Genomic DNA, 18368 nt, shown 5'->3' with positions numbered 1-18368 from the left:
TGTTGTGTTGTTGAATGGTATAAATCTCCTCCCTGTTGACCTCACCGATTGAAAATTTGATTGAGTTTCTGATGTACAATTTGAGAATTCAAACAAAGTTTTCACGCACGAGATAATGTTGTGGCTTAAAACTTTGGCACCAGCAACATCTGTGTGAACATGGTCTGAAAATAAAGTAAGATTGGGCTGGTCTCCATATAGAAAGTCCAAAGAATTGTCCAAAATTTCCACATGTTGTTCCTGTAGAGAGAATAGATGCTTGTTGACATTGTAAATTGTACGATTAGCTTGATAATTGGTTGGCCTTGGTAGAATTGAGGAAATTACCAGCTTAGTTCTTGGTAAGCTTTGCCCGACTGTACAAATTAAATTTTTGAAGTCGTCCATAATAGCAAATATTTGGGTCATGTTTGCGTTAAACGCAAAGGTTTGCCTTATCTCGCAATGGTTTGCGTTATATGTCCATAGTACACGGAAGCCCCACTCGCACTATCATTCTCTATGTTTAGTGGACCCCGAAATTGGGGTAAAAACTCTAATTTGGCATTTAAATTCGAAAGATCATATCATAGGGAACATGTATACTAAGTTTCAAATTGATTGGACTTCAACTTCATCAAAAACTACCTTGACCAAAAATTTTAACCTGAAAATTGCACTATCCTTTTCTATGTTCAGTGAACCGTGAAATTGGAGTTAAAACTCTAATTTGGCATTTAAATTCGAAAGATCATACCATAGGGAACATGTATACTAAGTTTCAAATTGATTGGACTTCAACTTCATCAAAAACTACCTTGACTAAAAACTTTAACCTGAAATTTGCACTATCATTTTTCTATGTTCAGTGAAATTGGGGTTAAAACTCTAATTTGGCATTTAAATTAGAAAGTTCATATCATAGGAAACATGTATACTAAGTTTCAAGTTGATTGGATTTCAACTTCATCAAAAACTACCTTGACCAAAAACTTTAACCTGAAATTTGCACTATCATTTTCTATGTTCAGTGAACCGTGAAATTGGGGTTAAAACTCTAATTTGGCATTAAAAGTAGAAAGATCATATCATAGGACACATGTGTACTAAGTTTCAAGCCGATTGGACTTCAACTTCATCAAAAACTACCTTGACCAAAAACTTTAACCTGAACGAACGAACGAACGGACGGACGGACGAACAGAAGGACGGACGGACGCACATACCAGAAAACATAATGCCCCTCTACTATTGTAGGTGGGGCATAAAAACCCTGCAAACTGATTTCTGTAAAATCACTAACTCGGGGGTAGCAACCCATCATTATTGATTTTCGACTTATCTGGTCATTCCCTATGGGACATACATGTACACGTGTAAATAACAGTATTGATTAACAGATTATAACATTACTTTGGTAAACATAATTTCTGCATTATTTCATTTGAATATTTCTATCCGTTGTGCTACAAAATATGTCTCAGTAAGAATATTTAGAAAATAGTTTAAGGGGAATAACTAGATATATAGGAATTATCTTTTTACATTTCGGAGCCTTAAACACGTCTGTTCAGTATGGTGGTTCAACGTATACTGTGCGTAGAAAAATGGACGAATTCAATTTGAGGGGTGTAAGGTGTTGCAATTTTCTATTTTTTTATTATTCCATTGGTTAACATTGAAATATTAATTACATATCAGTTATCAAACATCGAAATACTTATTATTTATGAACATATACTGAAAGTATACCTCATACTATTTGTTTTTAATCTGATTTACATTGCTATATACCCCTACGATTACATGGTTTAGTCATGTCGTATATAAACCCGATAGCGGATCACATTTCAGACTTGCCGACTGTGCGAGGGCTGTATAGCCAGTCAAGGTCGTTAAAAACTTCCATATATGCAAATGGCAAAAAGTATTGCAACACCTTGATTTTTTAAAACTTGAAAAATCAGCCTTTTATTTTGGATGGAATATGATAATATTTTTGTAAAATACAAGTGTGGACACAGATGAGTGTGGATAGTGTGTTTGGATGTTTGACAGTGTCTTATGACAATAAAGTTCTATGTTTTTCCTATATGGTGTTAATAACTGTGTTGCACGGTGACAACCGATCTGAGCATTAGGAGTGTTATTTATTTGATATTTTTTTATGTTCAATACAGACATGGGGAGACAGTAATTACATTAGTTACCAAATGATTATGATAGAACATGTTCTACATCTTTGGTTTTGGATACATTTTGTAGCTGGGAATTGTTAATTTCTGTGTCGATTTGGTCTCTTGTGGAGAATTGTCTCATTGGCAATCATACCTCATCTTTTTCAAGCTGATTTTAAATTTGGACCCTTTGGACCTTAATGTAGATCAATTTAAAAACAGGACCAAAAATTAAGAATCTTAACACGGTTAGATTTGGCATATCAAAGAAGCACAATAATTCATTTTTTTGATAAAAGCAAACAAAGTTTAATTTTGGCCCCTTATTCCTTGGGACCAAAACTCCCAAAAATAATCCAAACCTTCCTTTTGTGGTCATAAACCTTTATAGATTTCTATTAACTTATGCTAAAGGTATTGTTAAAAAAACCAAGAAAAATGCTTATTTGGGACCTGTTTTTGGTTCCTAAATCCTACCCTGTTGGGACTAAAACTACCAAAATCTATTCCAACCCTCCTTGTGTGGCCATAGACCTTATGTTAAAATATCATAGATTTCTGTTTACTAATACTTGAGTTATAGAGCAAAAACCAAGAACAATGCTAAATTTGGGCCCTTTTTCCTAAACTGTTGAGACCAAAATACCCAAAATCAATCCCAGCCTTCCTTTCATGGTCATAAACCTTGTGTCTAAATTTCATATATTTCTATTGACTTTTACTTAAGTTAGAGTGCTAAAACCAAATGTCTTTGGATGAAGACGATGACGCCAACGTGATACAAATGTACAACCAAAAAGTTTTCAATTTTTGTGGTGGTATAAAAATGATCTCAAATCAAATTTCTAATGGAGTTTGCAACAATAATTATTCAACTACTCATTTTAATAAAACATTAAGTATTAAAATATAAATGTCATACAGTCATGGTGATGATGCCCCCGCTAGCATATAACGTTAAAAAGGTACATAAAGTGAAGCTGCCAAAAATTGAACTTAAACTGAGTTTAGAAGTAATAAGCATTATATACACATTTCACTAAATTTAGTTGAGACAAACTTGAGAAATTTTTCCATTTGTGAAAGGGCATAACCCTAGAATGATAATCAAAGTGCTTGTAATCACTGAATGGCTATTAAAGACTGCTTAAATTTATCAGTTGGTAGTAAAGTGAATTTTGCATTGTATAGTGTATATACATGTATAGCATTATTTTAAGTTGATTCAACTACTATTATGGACAGAGAAATCTAAACTCCAATTTTTAAAGAAGATTTCATAAAGCATTGGTTTTAGGTAATTCAACAACCATTCTGGACAAAGAAATAACTCAAATTTATTGTCTGGAATCTACAAAAATGTTTGTTTTTGGCCCTTAATTCCTAGACTGTTTGACCCATAACCCACAAAATAGACCTCAACCTTCTACTTATGGTATTCAATATTATGGTACAATTTCAGAACAATTGAAATACTTATACACAACTTTTTGTACGGACACTAGATTAATGCTTGTTTTGGTCACCTTTGGAACCCTTATTCCTAAACCTTAGGGACTATATATATAACCCCCCAAAACAATCCCAGGCTTCCTTTTATGATTATAAATATTACTGTGGATGCATTATTATTCTTTGGATACCAATTTTCGTGGCTTTTGTGGCTAGAGTCTTACCACGAAATTAAATGTTCAACGATTAACAAATTTTCTATAGGCTTGTATGCAGACTTCGGCAAAACCACGAAATTAAATATCCACAAATTGCAAACTTTCTTTAATCCACGAAAATAAATGAATCCACAGTATGTTATAATTTTAAGGCTTCCTTTTTACTTATACTGAAGTTATTATCTGGAAACCATCCGTCTTGGGAAGACGACGACAGGATACATACATGTATTTCAACTGCAAAAATTTCTGTGGTTGTTTAAAAATTTCAAACATGTACGATGAAATATTGTTTTAGAAATTGATAAGCCTAGATATGCCTTATAATTTTTCCCTGCATAGTTGAAGGACCATTTACACTCAGAACCGAGTCATCAGTAGGCAGCTAGTACAGATGTATTAAAACAACCTAGCATCATATTGCTAGTAGTGGTAGTAGCATTCTCGGGTAAATTTGTTCTTTTTTTTTATAATATATTTGGTTCAAATCAATATAGAATGCTTTTATCTCCATAATACTTACATTGTAAATAGAGGTGATACTACTTTGACAAATCCTTGTACATGAGAGTTTTCTGTCAAATTTTTATTTCACAAAGAATGATTTGCATAACAATGAACTGAGCTCAAAGCAAAGTATTCAATAATACACTTAGACAAAGAGCTAAATTCATTGATATACTTTGTACTACAGGTCCTTCATTAACATCCATCGACCAAAACCACATCTCAAAAACATTCCATACTACATGGTTGGATTCAGAAGTCCTGAAAAAGACATGATTTTTTTTATCACATTTTAAGTATATACACACAGGTTTAAACTGTCTTGTGGTACAATCATTCCGTATCTAGCAACTATCAATTTGCTTCATGCACATATTGATATGTGTTGAGTTTACCTCTGTTGGAAATAAGAACACACAAACCTCCACCTAATTTTAGTCAACGGACAAAACATTCAAAACTATAAAATATTATCTAAGACTTGTCAGTGTCTATTTACCATTGCCACTGAATCAGTGATATATGTACACATAATTATGTACATGCAAGACTAAAATTATAAAGTACACTAGAACAGACACGTGGTATCGCAGGTCCATGACTGAGTTAACGTATATAACTATGTGCAAGCCTTATTTTAGTATTAGTATTTTTATCTGATAAAGTTATGCCGATTAAACGATACACAAGTTTCTCTGCTTTCAAATCTTTCTGATTGAAACCGTCGAACTGGAACTTATCAATTATTGGTAATATTAATTATTTGAAAAACAAAAGTTCCTGGAATGGAGTATTTTTTTCAACAGCATTGTCATATACATACATGTATTAGTTGTAAATAAAATTGAATTCTTTGATTCGCTGTTTTACGTCATGCCGGCTAACAAATTGAAAACTGTACCTATACGCCTTATTTTTAGTCCAGATTTTAGTATTTGTATTGTTACAATGTATCTTAGAAAGTCCAAACTGATTAAAATTTGACAATTTAGTAGTTTCAACCCTGTGGATACGACCCGTGTATATAGCATATTAATCCTGAATACAGCGTTTGGTGGTGCACCTGTCAGACGCGGAACGTACAAATTAGGTAATCGGTAACAGGTGAATATACTATTAATTTTTGGTATCGGTATCGGACTCGATCCGGAACTTCTTAATTATTGGCAATATTAATTACGTGGAAAACAAAAGGGCCTGGAGTGGTGTAATTTTTAATCAACACCTTTGTACTATATTAGTTATATATAAAGTCGAATTCTTTGATTCGTCGTTTTTACGCGATGACGGCTGACAAATTGGACCTCGTAATTTTAGTATTATAGATATATAAGACTAAAACTGACATTCAGTCTTTACGATATCTTCATTCCCAAAGTCATTTTCAAATCTAACTTCATGGTAAAATAAGATTCCATATCTACAACCAATGAAAAGGAAATATCCCTCTAATAGACTAGCATTTAAATCACAGTTTTCGAAAATGGAAGCTAGGTCACCGTGGAACCTAGAACAAAAAAAAGGGAAAAAATATATCTTAAATATTTCAAATGCATGTACATGAAATAATATTAATCTCTAAAAATCACCATATTGTTCCCTTTTTTATCTTCTGTTCGATACTGTATATCCAGTGGCGAATCCAGAAATTTTCTAAAGTGGGAGCCCACTGACTGACCTAAGAGGGGGCTCGCTCCAGTCACGATTTAGTGATTCCCTATATAAGCAACCAAATTTTTTTCTCAAAAAGCAGGCCCCCCCCCCTAAATCCACCTCTGATATCAACCTCTAGATGTCTTTCAATTACATTCAGTTTAGTGTGGGTTGATGTTTGATTGTTGTACATGTTAGAATTACATTCAGTTTAGTGTGGGTTGATGTTTGATTGTTGTACATGTTACAATGAGCAAAGCCCATACCGCAGTCAGCTATAAAAGGCCCTGATAAGACAATGTAAAACAATTCAAACGAAAAAACTAACATGTCTGTTTAAGGTTACATCATCAAAATATGTAGGGTAGCCGGCGCCGGGTAGGTAGGTAGGTCGGTATTTTCTTTTTATTATTTTGTCCATTTTATTTTTTGTGCCATGATTTTGAATTGTGTGGTCCGAGTTGTCCATGGGGCGAGAGTTCCCCTATTTATAATGATTGGATTATTTCTTACGACGGCAATAAAATGGCTTAGGGTGGGTGCTCAAAATAGGATCGGTCAGGTACCCATAATCAAACATATATTTTTTTGGCCTTACCGAGAGCACCATTGAAATATATACAAATCACGGATCGGATACGCATCAACTATGTAAGACCTAATTTCAACACCCCTAAACAGTGAATATTTTTATCGCAAACAGTAGAATTTTATTACATAATGTGAAATGTGTGGGATTGTGCAGCACGTGTCATCATGACATGTGTCCCTTCGCGGCCTTCAGTTTAGATTATAGACTAGAGAAGAGACTAAATGCGTACAAACCTGATGTCAAATGAAGATATACGGAATTTAAATAACGTTGATCCTTTAAATGTATGAAAAACAAAAACATATGACAATTGTTCACATAAAATAGATAGTAAAATTTTCCAAATGAACGTCCATTAAAATTATTAAAGTCTCTGATGAATATTTCCCGCGCAAATGTCATGGAATAGACCAAAACGAATTTTAGGTGTGTGTTGTCATTAAAAAATTCGGGTCAATGAACACAGTTAGATTAAATATATAAATATGTTAACTATATTTATATTGGTTTTTCAGAAAAGTGACTTTACCAGATTTTGTTTTGTGGCAAACAACGGTAAATAGCCTATATCATCTTGACATGACATATGAAAACCCCTTAAGCATAATGGTGTGTGTATGGAATAGTCCATGGAATTGTCCAAACCGATACAGGTGAAATACGTAGAATAATATTGCTGTGTCTATTGTGGACACAGCAATAAAATCAGATTTAAGATCCTTATGAGCCCGTAGTAAAGTAAAAAAAACTGTAAAAAGCCTTATTAAATAAAATTTGCTCGATTAACCTTGAAGTGAAGACTAATAAAAATTTGCGTGTATAGTGAACCCCCTAAATAAAATAATACTGTGTTCTAGACCACTTCCCCTTTCGGTGATCTATAGAAATGATTTTTTACTATATAGTATGTTAAATATTGAAACATTGTTTTTGATTACATTGGCATTTTAACAAACAAAAAATGTTTGAAAAAGAAATGATTTATCTAACCAAATTTTTAAAAACAAAATGGAGTGTTTTTTGTACAAAAAACTGCATTTTACAACTTTTACTGTAGTCGAAATTAACAATGTCAGACATTTCAAAATTAATCTTAAGATGATTGTTCACATCATGGTTGATCGTTATACGCCAAAGAATAGGTACTTTGTGCGCAGCCTCCATTCAAACGATCAACCGTCACTTAACGTCTTATGATTCCTGTCATAAATCGACTAATTTGTTGCTAAGGTAGCAGCAACCATTTCTGATGAAGGGTATTGTTTATTTCATCACGTGTTTGGACTGGGGTGTCCTTTCGCGCATATTACGCCAGATAGTGTACCATATATGCTCGATATGGTTCAAATCCGGGCTACTATCGGGACAAGGAAGATAAACAGAATTCCATTTGAACAATGGATCTTCCTCCACGATGCTTATTTCCAATTTTGGCGAGCTCTGCACGACATTGGATATGGATACCTGTGTGTCTGTTTGTAGGCAAAGGTCCCCGAAATGGTCTTATAAAAAAATAACCCGTAGAGATGAGTCAATCTCGAACATTTTTTGTTAAAAAGCTCCTGTATGCCCAACACTCTCTTTGTAGGATTGTTTTGTATGCAATGGGTTTCTTTCTGACCAAGCTTCAATTATGATTGATTTTCCCTAGCAGATGGCATAGGGGGTCTTTTTGATTTCTGATAGTCTTTAACATCGTTTTTTTGCCTGATTTTTATTCTCAAAACGACTAATAGTGGAATAGTGATGACCGACAATACGTGCGGTTGTCACAGCGACATTCCTGCTTCTCTCATGCTAATAATCTGCCATCTTGCTGCGGTTAAGAGTTGTGGAGGACCCATTACAAGGTGTCAATCACATAACTTTATAAACTTGGTTATTTAAAGTGTTGAAAACAATGAGGATAAAAACACCTGTTTTGCTGTTTACGGGTACAGTAGCTGCATGTGCAGATAAGAACTTATCGAGTCGATAATTATTGATCAAACTCAGGTGATATTTAAATAATGTTTAACTAGTTCTATTTTAACAAATTATATCAGAAAAAACAAAGAGTGTTTTTTTAATTCCAATTTCAATTTGGTGTTGCAATACTTTTTTCCATGTGTATATATATACATTTCAGACACATTCTAACACAGTTAACGAGCAGGATCTACGACAGTTGTATCAAGGTAAGTGTTTATGGTCATCATATTATATATTTATACAAATATTTTGAAGAAAAAAAAAAGTCATAACATCATAAAAAGATAAACATCATTTTTTGTAATAATAGTAAACTTTGCAAGTCTGAGGCCTTCCTACGCATGAACTAGGTGTACCAGTTTAGGGCGATATCATAGCTATAACGGAAAGGAAAGCAATATGATATGTCCCCGCTATGACTGGGAAATCCTTTCCGACTAACAGTTCATGTGGACCCTTTGGGGTGCCAGCTCTGTTTCTGGTGACAGAAATTTGAATGGGGCGTGGAAAATCTTGAAACGCCAGTTTCTTAATCAGATTATCAAAACAAACTAACATCAGTTTCAAACAGATTTTATTAATTAAAGATACATTGTATTAAATATGAACAACATAATGTATAAATAATTATAAATCTTTAAGGTCACTAGCTTTCACCCAAGAATTGAATTTTACAGGCCAATTCAACCATTTTACAAAATATTGTTTGCTGCAAATACGCTGCAGGTCTGCTGCAAACAATTTACCATGCAAATGAGTGTTTGCTGCAGACCTGCTGCAGACCTGCTGCAAACATTTATATGCAAATGAGTGTTTGCGACAGACCTGCTGCAAACATTTTTATGCAAATTAATCTATCTTTCTCCTGCGTGTTTGCATCAGACCTGCTGCGTAGACCTGCTGCAAACATTTTTATGCAAATTAATTTTCTCCTGCATGTTTGCAGCAGACCTGCTGCGGGTTTGCTGCAGACCTGCTGCAAACAATTATATTCAAATTATTTTTTCTCCTGCGTGTTTGCTGCAAACTTGCAGGAACTACATAAATGATTTTACAATATTAACCAATTAATTAAGTCATGTTGTGTATACACATCACATTATCTTTATTACACAATAAATTATGAAAAGTTTGGTTACATACGTACATACAATAATTCGAATAATTTATCATTCGCATAATTATTATAGCAACGGTTTATTGCTTTAAAAAATAATTAAAAGATTTCTTGTTGCTCAAGTACGTGCTAAAATGAATTGCATGCATATCTAAAATACGAAAAAAGATTTATTTGAAATTTATTTTGTGCATATATCATGTATATACTGCTTTTTAATTTTTATTTTGTGCATATATACTGCTTTTTAATTAATATTTTCACATAATATAACAACACAATATTTTAAAATAAGTTATAATCTCCAAACATTCTTGAGTGTACTGTATAGTTGTTACATGTTTTTCAAAACTTCATGCATGCATGCTTCCAATTGCTTTTGAGCATTTCCATATGCTCAAGTCAATAGGTGTTTCAGATAAGCGAGATTTCTGAAATAAGAATGTTGGTAGGCAACACTTTTATATGTTGGACTCAAAAGTAAAATTGCAGTGTCATTGTGTTATCTGAGTTTGGACAAGAAGACAAGAAGAATTAATATTCGAATTATCACAGTTTAGATCGGGAATCGGACAGAAACTAATGTTATCCGAATTTGTATAGAATACATAATACTCATTATCAAGGACTTATAACTGTTCTTATCCGAATTCGGATAAGAAAAATGTATGACCTCACAAAGTTTGGTATGCTATGACGATCCTTATCCGAATTCGGATAAGAAAAATGTATGACCTCATAGAGTTTGGTATGCTATAACGATCCTTATCCGAATTCGGATTAGAAAAATGTATGACCTCATAGAGTTTGGTATGCAATGACGATCCTTATCCGAATTCGGATAAGAAAAATGTATGACCTCACAGAGTTTGGTATGCTATGACGATCCTTATCCGAATTCGGATAAGAAAAATGTATGACCTCACAGAGTTTGGTATGCTATGACGATCCTTATCCGAATTCGGATAAGAAAAATGTATGACCTCATAGAGTTTGGTATGCAATGACGATCCTTATCCGAATTCGGATAAGAAAAATGTATGACCTCACAGAGTTTGGTTTGCAATGACGATCCTTATCCGAATTCGGATAAGAAAAATGTATGACCTCACAGAGTTTGGTATGCAATGAAGATCCTTATCCGAATTCGGATAAGTATATCTATATTCAATATAAACTCTTCTTGGTGGTAATCCGAATTCGGACAAGACGATATTTTTTTTTATACATATCAGTACTTTTTACGATTTTTTTTTCGATCAGATAAAAAATATTATGTATATATCAAGCATCCTTATTTTGAAAGAGTATACATTAATGTCCTTATCTTAATTAGTTGATGATTGATTGTTGCTTGTTTAACGTTCAGTGGCAAATATTTCATGTACATGCAAATGAAAGCAAACTAATATAGGCTAGTTTGTTCAAAAAACGGCTTTCCTGGAAGAAAGTGCAGGAATTTCGTTCTTCATTGGTAGATGTGAGTATGTTAGAGTACAGCAGAAATACTTCTTTCCAACATACCAGCAAAAGGAACAATGAGGACGGCTCCAAATAATGTTGCGGGGGTTTTTGAACATCTAGAACGTGCTACACTCGCGCAGTACGAGGCATCAGATTTGATCGTTACGCCTAACCGATGCGACTAGTTATGATATGTTTATGGGAAGAAAGAAGTGAAGGAAGGTAATTATTTTTATAAAACAGTCAACATATTTTAATAGGTCAACTATGTGATTGTAAACGGTCGAGAATGGTTGACTGTTGTCGTTTGCTTAACAAATATCATGTTCACTCCATTGAACTCAGACATCACTACGGTTAACTTAAAATTGCATAAAAAGTGATGTTTGATCAGGTCCTAGTACCCCAATCACCTTGTCAAGTGTTATTATGTTTCAAAATGCTACGTTTCAACTACGTTTTGAATAAAAATGTCCCGTTTATTTTAAAGTTAGGTTTTACTAGGTTTGTGCTAATACGTAGCAAAACGGGATAAGAACGTATTCTCAGGGGCGGATCCAGCAATTTTAAAAAGGGGGGGGGGGGGGGGGTTCCCAACCCAGAGTAAAGGGGGGGTTTCAGCTATATGCTCCCATTCAAATGCATTGATCGGCCAAAAAAAAGGGGGGGTTCCAACCCCCGGAACCCCCCCCCCCCCCCCCTCTGGATCCGCGCCTGATTCTTATCACGTTTTGCTACATATTAGCAAGTGTAAACCCACGTTTCCACCCTTCATTATTACGTATCGATACGTGGTTAGCACGTTTTGTTTATACGTTCCCCTAAGCGTTGATACTTGTTTACTAGGGTTCTACTTCGTTTCAATTTTCGCTACGTTTGCTGTTGAAGTTTCAAAACATACGGGACAGGTCCCGTTTTAAACAAAGGATCACTACGTTCCGATACGCTTCGTAACGTATATTCACGTTTCGCTACGCTTTCAAAACGTAGTAAAACGTGACAGTGTGACTGTGGCTTAAGCAATAAGGATCAGACAGGACTGAGATACAATTTAACAGCATTTCACATCTGTAAAAAAGAAATCCTGAACGGAATAAAATATTTTTTGATTCAACTATGCATTTGTTTCAGAAAATTATGATCTACACTTTGCATTGAAAATAAACACATGAATTCTAAAACCAGTTGTTGGCGTCACACAGGTTATGTTCTCATATATTTTATGAGGGTATGATACTATTCCATTAACAGGAGGGGTTGTGCCTGATATTCATATGATGAAGACAATCGTTTCCATCAGTTCGATTGACTTCTGGATATGACATGTCAGTGACTGCTAGTTGTCCTTTGTTAATTTATGTATCCTTGTCATTTTGCTGAGTTATTGTTATTGCCTTTTTCTGGCATTAGATTCGGACTTCTTTGAAATATAGTTTTACTGTGTATATTGCTGTGTGTTTTTTATCATGCATTGGTTTGAGGTATAGGGAAAGGGTTGAGTTCTCACAAAATATCTTAAAACCCGCCGTGTTTGGGCCTGTACTAAGTCAATAGCCTCTGGTCTTGTATGTTTTTTTAATTTATGTTTATTTATATATGTTTGAGTTTTAATACAACGACGTTCATTTACACTAAAGTAGTACACATTTTTAAGGGCCAGGTATTTTATTGAGGGGACAAATTTCATATATTTACACGTCTATACTTACAACAAATGTCTTTGAAAACTTTTCTTTTAATTCCCAACCTAAAATACTCCCTGAATACTAATACATTGTATGATAACATGACTCAAACACCTTCAACATTTTCAAATTTCAAATCTGTATCTTCCAGGAAGTTACCAATGGGCATGCTCATTCGTTTTATGTAATTCTTGCAATGCTCTTGCAAACATATAGAATTGTCAAAGATTCCTGCAATCTAGCTGGGAACATCCCTTAAATTCTAGAGTTTCCTGCAATCTTACTGCAAACATAAAAGTTTCTGCAAACTTGCTGCAAGCTTGCAGCAAAAAGCTGCAATGTTTGCAGGAGGTTCGCAGCTAGCTGCAAACTTCTGCAAACATTATTCAAAGGGTTCCTGCAAGCTTTTTGTTTGCCGCAGACCTGCAGCAAGTATGCTGCAGACCTGCTGCAAACATTTCAGTTCTGTAAGGGTTAAGATACATTTGAAGGTTTTTTAAGACTGAAAGAGCCATCTTGCACGTAAAAGCACCACAGGAATTTTGAAAAGTTGGCAAGTATGGATGCAATCGTTATTGCAGTGATATAGTCTAATTAAATGCTCATTTATAACAAATGACAATTACAATTGATCTAGGTATAGATGGTGCTCAAAATTGTACATCTTTCTTTGTCTCATACAGTTGTCTTCACATCGTGTAGATAGTAAAAGTTGACACTTTTCAAAGTTTGCAACAATAACAATATCAGTATATAATAAATTCATTTTTCATCCCCAATTAATATACAAGGGTGGACACAGACATGTGTGGAGAGTATACAATGTAAGCAATCAGTGTAAGGATGCTTGACAGTGTTAATATTTCTTAATTAAGGCCCAATGGAAAGGCGGGTCGCAATATAGTGATCAGTATGTTTGTCCGTCCTTATTTTTGGATTCATTATGATTTTAGTCTGTATTTGACATAAATTAACCAACACCAAAAAGGGGGTGGGGGTCATAATGTATGTACAACTTCCCAAGTCAAAGTTAAAAATGTTTCAGATGACAATCCCATGTCCATGTTAAGGATCATGTCCATTTTGTATCTCCAGAACTGATGTGATTTCAACGTTTATACTTGACATGTATATCAACCAGTGGGTGTGTCATAATATCATGTACAACTTCCTAAGTCAAAGTCAAAAACTTTTAGTTTACAACTCTCTATGTCCTATATGGTAAATAGTGTCCACTCTGTATCTAGAGATCTGTTATGTTTCAAAGTTTATACTTGACATGTATATTAACCAACACCAGTGACGGGATCATAATTTATGTACAACTGTGTAGGTCAAAGGTTGTAGTTAAAAACCTTGGTTTCAGTTGACAACCACATGTCTAGGGGTAGAGATAAAAATTCTTTACTACACGTTCGCAGTGATGTCTTGTTTTATTTATAACGTGTAATGTTAACTGGGTCTTCATAGATTCAACTATATGGGATTGCATACCAAAAGAAAAACTCACTGTACTGTAGTACATATTCACTTTTGTTTGTTTGTATGTTGTTATGAATTCTTCTCCATCATATGGCATACAAATGGATATAATAGCTTTTGTAGTAATATAAAATGGTAAAAGTATAATGTGAATGTGTGATTTGGACTCGTCAGTAGGCATTACACACATTTACATTACACCAAAAAAACATCATGTTTGTTGGGGAACTTATTTCATTGAGTGTGTCTTGCCTAGACTCCCAAGGCCATTTTAACAAACTAATCAAATATGAGAGAAATGTTTTTTTTGTTTTTTTTTAAATTAAATCAAAAATATATTGCTAAGTGCATTTATTATTATTTTCATTTCAATTTTGGTGTCAATTTTGCCTTGTGAGTTTCGTCCCTTTAACGCTTTTTCTAAAAAATAGTAACATTGGTAAGCTGGTTTCATTTCAAGTTTAATATCAAATAAGTTTTTATAGAATTTATGGAAAATGTTGAAATTCAGAAAGGGAATTGATGTAATTATCTGAAAAATGATTCATATTTATTTTCTTAATAGTTAATTTGAAAGTTTATTTAAAAACTGTGATAGTTTTATTATTTCAAAAAAAGTTTAAAGTTATAATTAAATAACTTTACTTAGGATTTGAAAGTCTAAAATAAGATTCTTTATGGAGGTTTATTAAAACAAATGAATTAATTATGTTGTCCTACCGTGTTCTAAAAATACAAATTAAGAAGGAATGAATGGATTTATTCAAAATATTTCAGGAACCATAATTTTGATGATTTTGTTTTATAATGGTGTTATTTACTATTGTTAACTATTGTCATTCAGTGTATTGACATAATGCAACTTAATCAACAATAATTTTTTTAATGATAAACTTTCGAGTTCAAAAAAACAGTTGTAAGGGAATATTATTTTGAAAAATATAGTACATAGAAACATTGAAATATTTTTAAAAATTCAAATCTTATAATGGAATGTTTTTAAATCTTTTATATTAATTTTATGAAAATACAAGTGTTTTAGGACTAAAATAGTAAAATATTTATTTTAACTGATTATGAGACCTAAATTATGTTTTTTTAGTGAACAATATGGGAAATAATATTCTTAATGATTTATGGTTGAAAGGATATTTCAGTTATCATGGTTACTGCACATATTTTAATATTGATAAAAGTAGAAAAGGAACATTGTTATTATTTTAGAAAAGTTGCATTTCACAGATCCGTTTGTTTTATACATGAGTTATTATATTAGAAATTTTTATTTCCTGCATATTGTGCATATTCAAAAGTGCAGTCAAGTTGAATTTAAAGAGATCATCAATTCAGGCTCTATTTAAATCGATAGTTGAAAAGCTAAATTATTTAATGTAAAATAAATAGAAGTCGCATTACTTTAATAAGTATTGATATATATATTGGGCTGATGTTTAGACGTGTTTGTATATATGGATTAACAAATAAAGGGACGAATTGAAAAAAATATACATAGCAGAAACACAATATATTAAGCAATGGTATAAAAACAATAATAGTCTATCATCACTAAATATAAAATATAAATATAAATATAAAATATAACAATAAATATAAAATACAACAGTAAATATAAAATATAACAGTAAATGTAAAATATAAATGTAAAATATAAATATAAATATAAAATATAACAGTAAATGTAAAATATAAATGTAAAATATAACAGTAAATATAAAATATAACAATCAATATAAAATATAACAGTAAATATAAAATATAACAGTAATGGTCACCCATTTTCTCAAAATTTTGGCTAAAAAGTTTGATTCGGTTGGAAATAAAATTTGAAAAATTACAATTTTATACATTTAATTTCCAAAAAACTATTTAAATATTATAAATTCACAGTTCAAATGTTCATGCACCTTCTATGACTCAACTAATATGTTTACTTTTTCAAGGACAATAAAAAATCATTTCAGAATTACATTGACAATTCCATTTGAATGACAAATGACAAAACCATATCCTAAAGACATAGAAACCACTGATTCCTCCATAGAAAAAAACAAGAAACACACCAACGAGAACTACCTCGGAAACTCAGAAACAAACTATGTTAAATGTTAGTGAAGATCATACCATGCAAGCAAAATGTACTTCTGAAATGAATTGATAATTTGATATTTGCTTAGTCCAAAACAAAACCTTAAAGATATAAATTCTAAGGTGCATGAACTAAACCATAACTTTTTGTGTAAATTTAAAATTGATTTCTTTTAAATTCTTAATTTGAAATATATCTAACAAAAATGTTGAAAAATGTTTGAATGAAAAATTCAGGTAAATAAGTAAATATCTAAATTAACAATCAGAAACTACTTGTGAATATTGGAAATGGCATTACAATACTGGTACATTCTTAATTCTGCATGTTATAACATTGCAGACATATTGAGGGCATTTGGAAAATTCTCATTTGAGATTTTTAATATCTAAAGAATTAAACTGTCTCATCACAACTCAATTTTACATCTTCTGCTACCATGCTGCACCTTCTACAACTCAAACATCTCATAAGTTCAATCTGTAACAAAAACAATCAACACAGAAGTTAATGTGATGCATGTCAATGTGATGCATGTCAAATTCAAAATAAGAGACAAGTTATATATTTAAAATTACTTTACATTCTTATTACAGTAATAAAATAAATGAATAATAGGAATTAAAGACAAATTTATAATAAAATTTCATACTGTATAACTGCAACAAAAAACTAACTTAAGGAGGCTCGAGGGTATAAAAATTTCAGAAAAAATTAAACATTTGTTTTTCACTACACATTTTATTTATTACCGTTTGTAGTTTCGTGTTGGCCCCAGATGACATTTAAAATGTATACATCATTGAAAAAGTTCAAAATTATCTCCCTTTGGTGGAAAAATGCCTTTTTTTGGCTTTAAAATTGAAATATCTTTTTTAACTCATCGGTGACATATATTTTTTAATATAATTTCCATATAAGCTGTACATAAACTAAATTATTGTAAAATTTGAGCGATTTCTGTAATAAATTTCTTTTTTTATTTCGATATTACCTATATTTCTCCTATTACTTCAACCACCTTTACCACAATGTATGCTTCTTTCGAAGGCAGGTTGTGAGAGCAAATGAACGGTGACCCCACTTTTTTATTTTATTTTTCTATTAACTATAAGATAAAGTTCATTTATAGAAAAATATAGAGAAATCCTATATAAATGATTTAGACCCGCGAACAGCCTTAATATCACCTTAAATAGAGACTCTTTCCGTACAGTCCTCAACAATGAGCAAAGTTCACACCCCAAGCCATGAGTGGTGTCCTCCTTTTCATCTGTGCAGGCCGGCCACGTAGAGGCTGTCTACCTGCAACAAAAAACTATAAATTAATATCATCTTTAAATACCGACTCTTTCCTGTTGCAATTTTTCAGAATTTAATCTTGATAAAGAAAGAAGATGTGGTATGATTGCCAATGAGAGACAACTCTCCGCAAGAGACCAAAATGACACAGAAACTAACAATTATAGGTAACCGTACGGCCTTCAACAATGAGCAAAGTCCAAACCCCATGGCATTTTTAAATCAAAACCAAAAGTTTGCTCTCCGCAGAGTGAATACTGCTTTTAAAAGTCCCATTTTAACATAAATAAAGCCTCTGTTTTTTTTTCAAACTATTCCAGAAAAAACAGATCTTATTGCCTATCGAATATAAACAAAGTTTGAAGAAAAACTGTAATGACGGAATAATACCCACGTGTGAAAACCCTGCCCAAGCCATGAGTGGTGTGGTGTCCTCCCTCCTCTTCATCTGTGCAGGCCGGGCCACGTAGAGGCTGTCTACCTGCAACAAAAAACTATAAATTAATATCATCTTTAAATACCGACTCTTTCCTGTTGCAATTTTTCAGAATTTAATCTTGATAAAGAAAGAATAATGTGGTATGATTGCCAATGAGAGACAACTCTCCGCAAGAGACCAAAATGACACAGAAACTAACAATTATAGGTAACCGTACGGCCTT

Source organism: Mytilus edulis, chromosome 4 (genome assembly GCF_963676685.1).
Source record: "Mytilus edulis chromosome 4, xbMytEdul2.2, whole genome shotgun sequence".
Taxonomy (NCBI): Eukaryota; Metazoa; Mollusca; class Bivalvia; order Mytilida; family Mytilidae; genus Mytilus; species Mytilus edulis.
The sequence above is the reverse complement of the archived record's forward strand: the minus strand, read 5'-3'. Positions refer to the sequence as shown.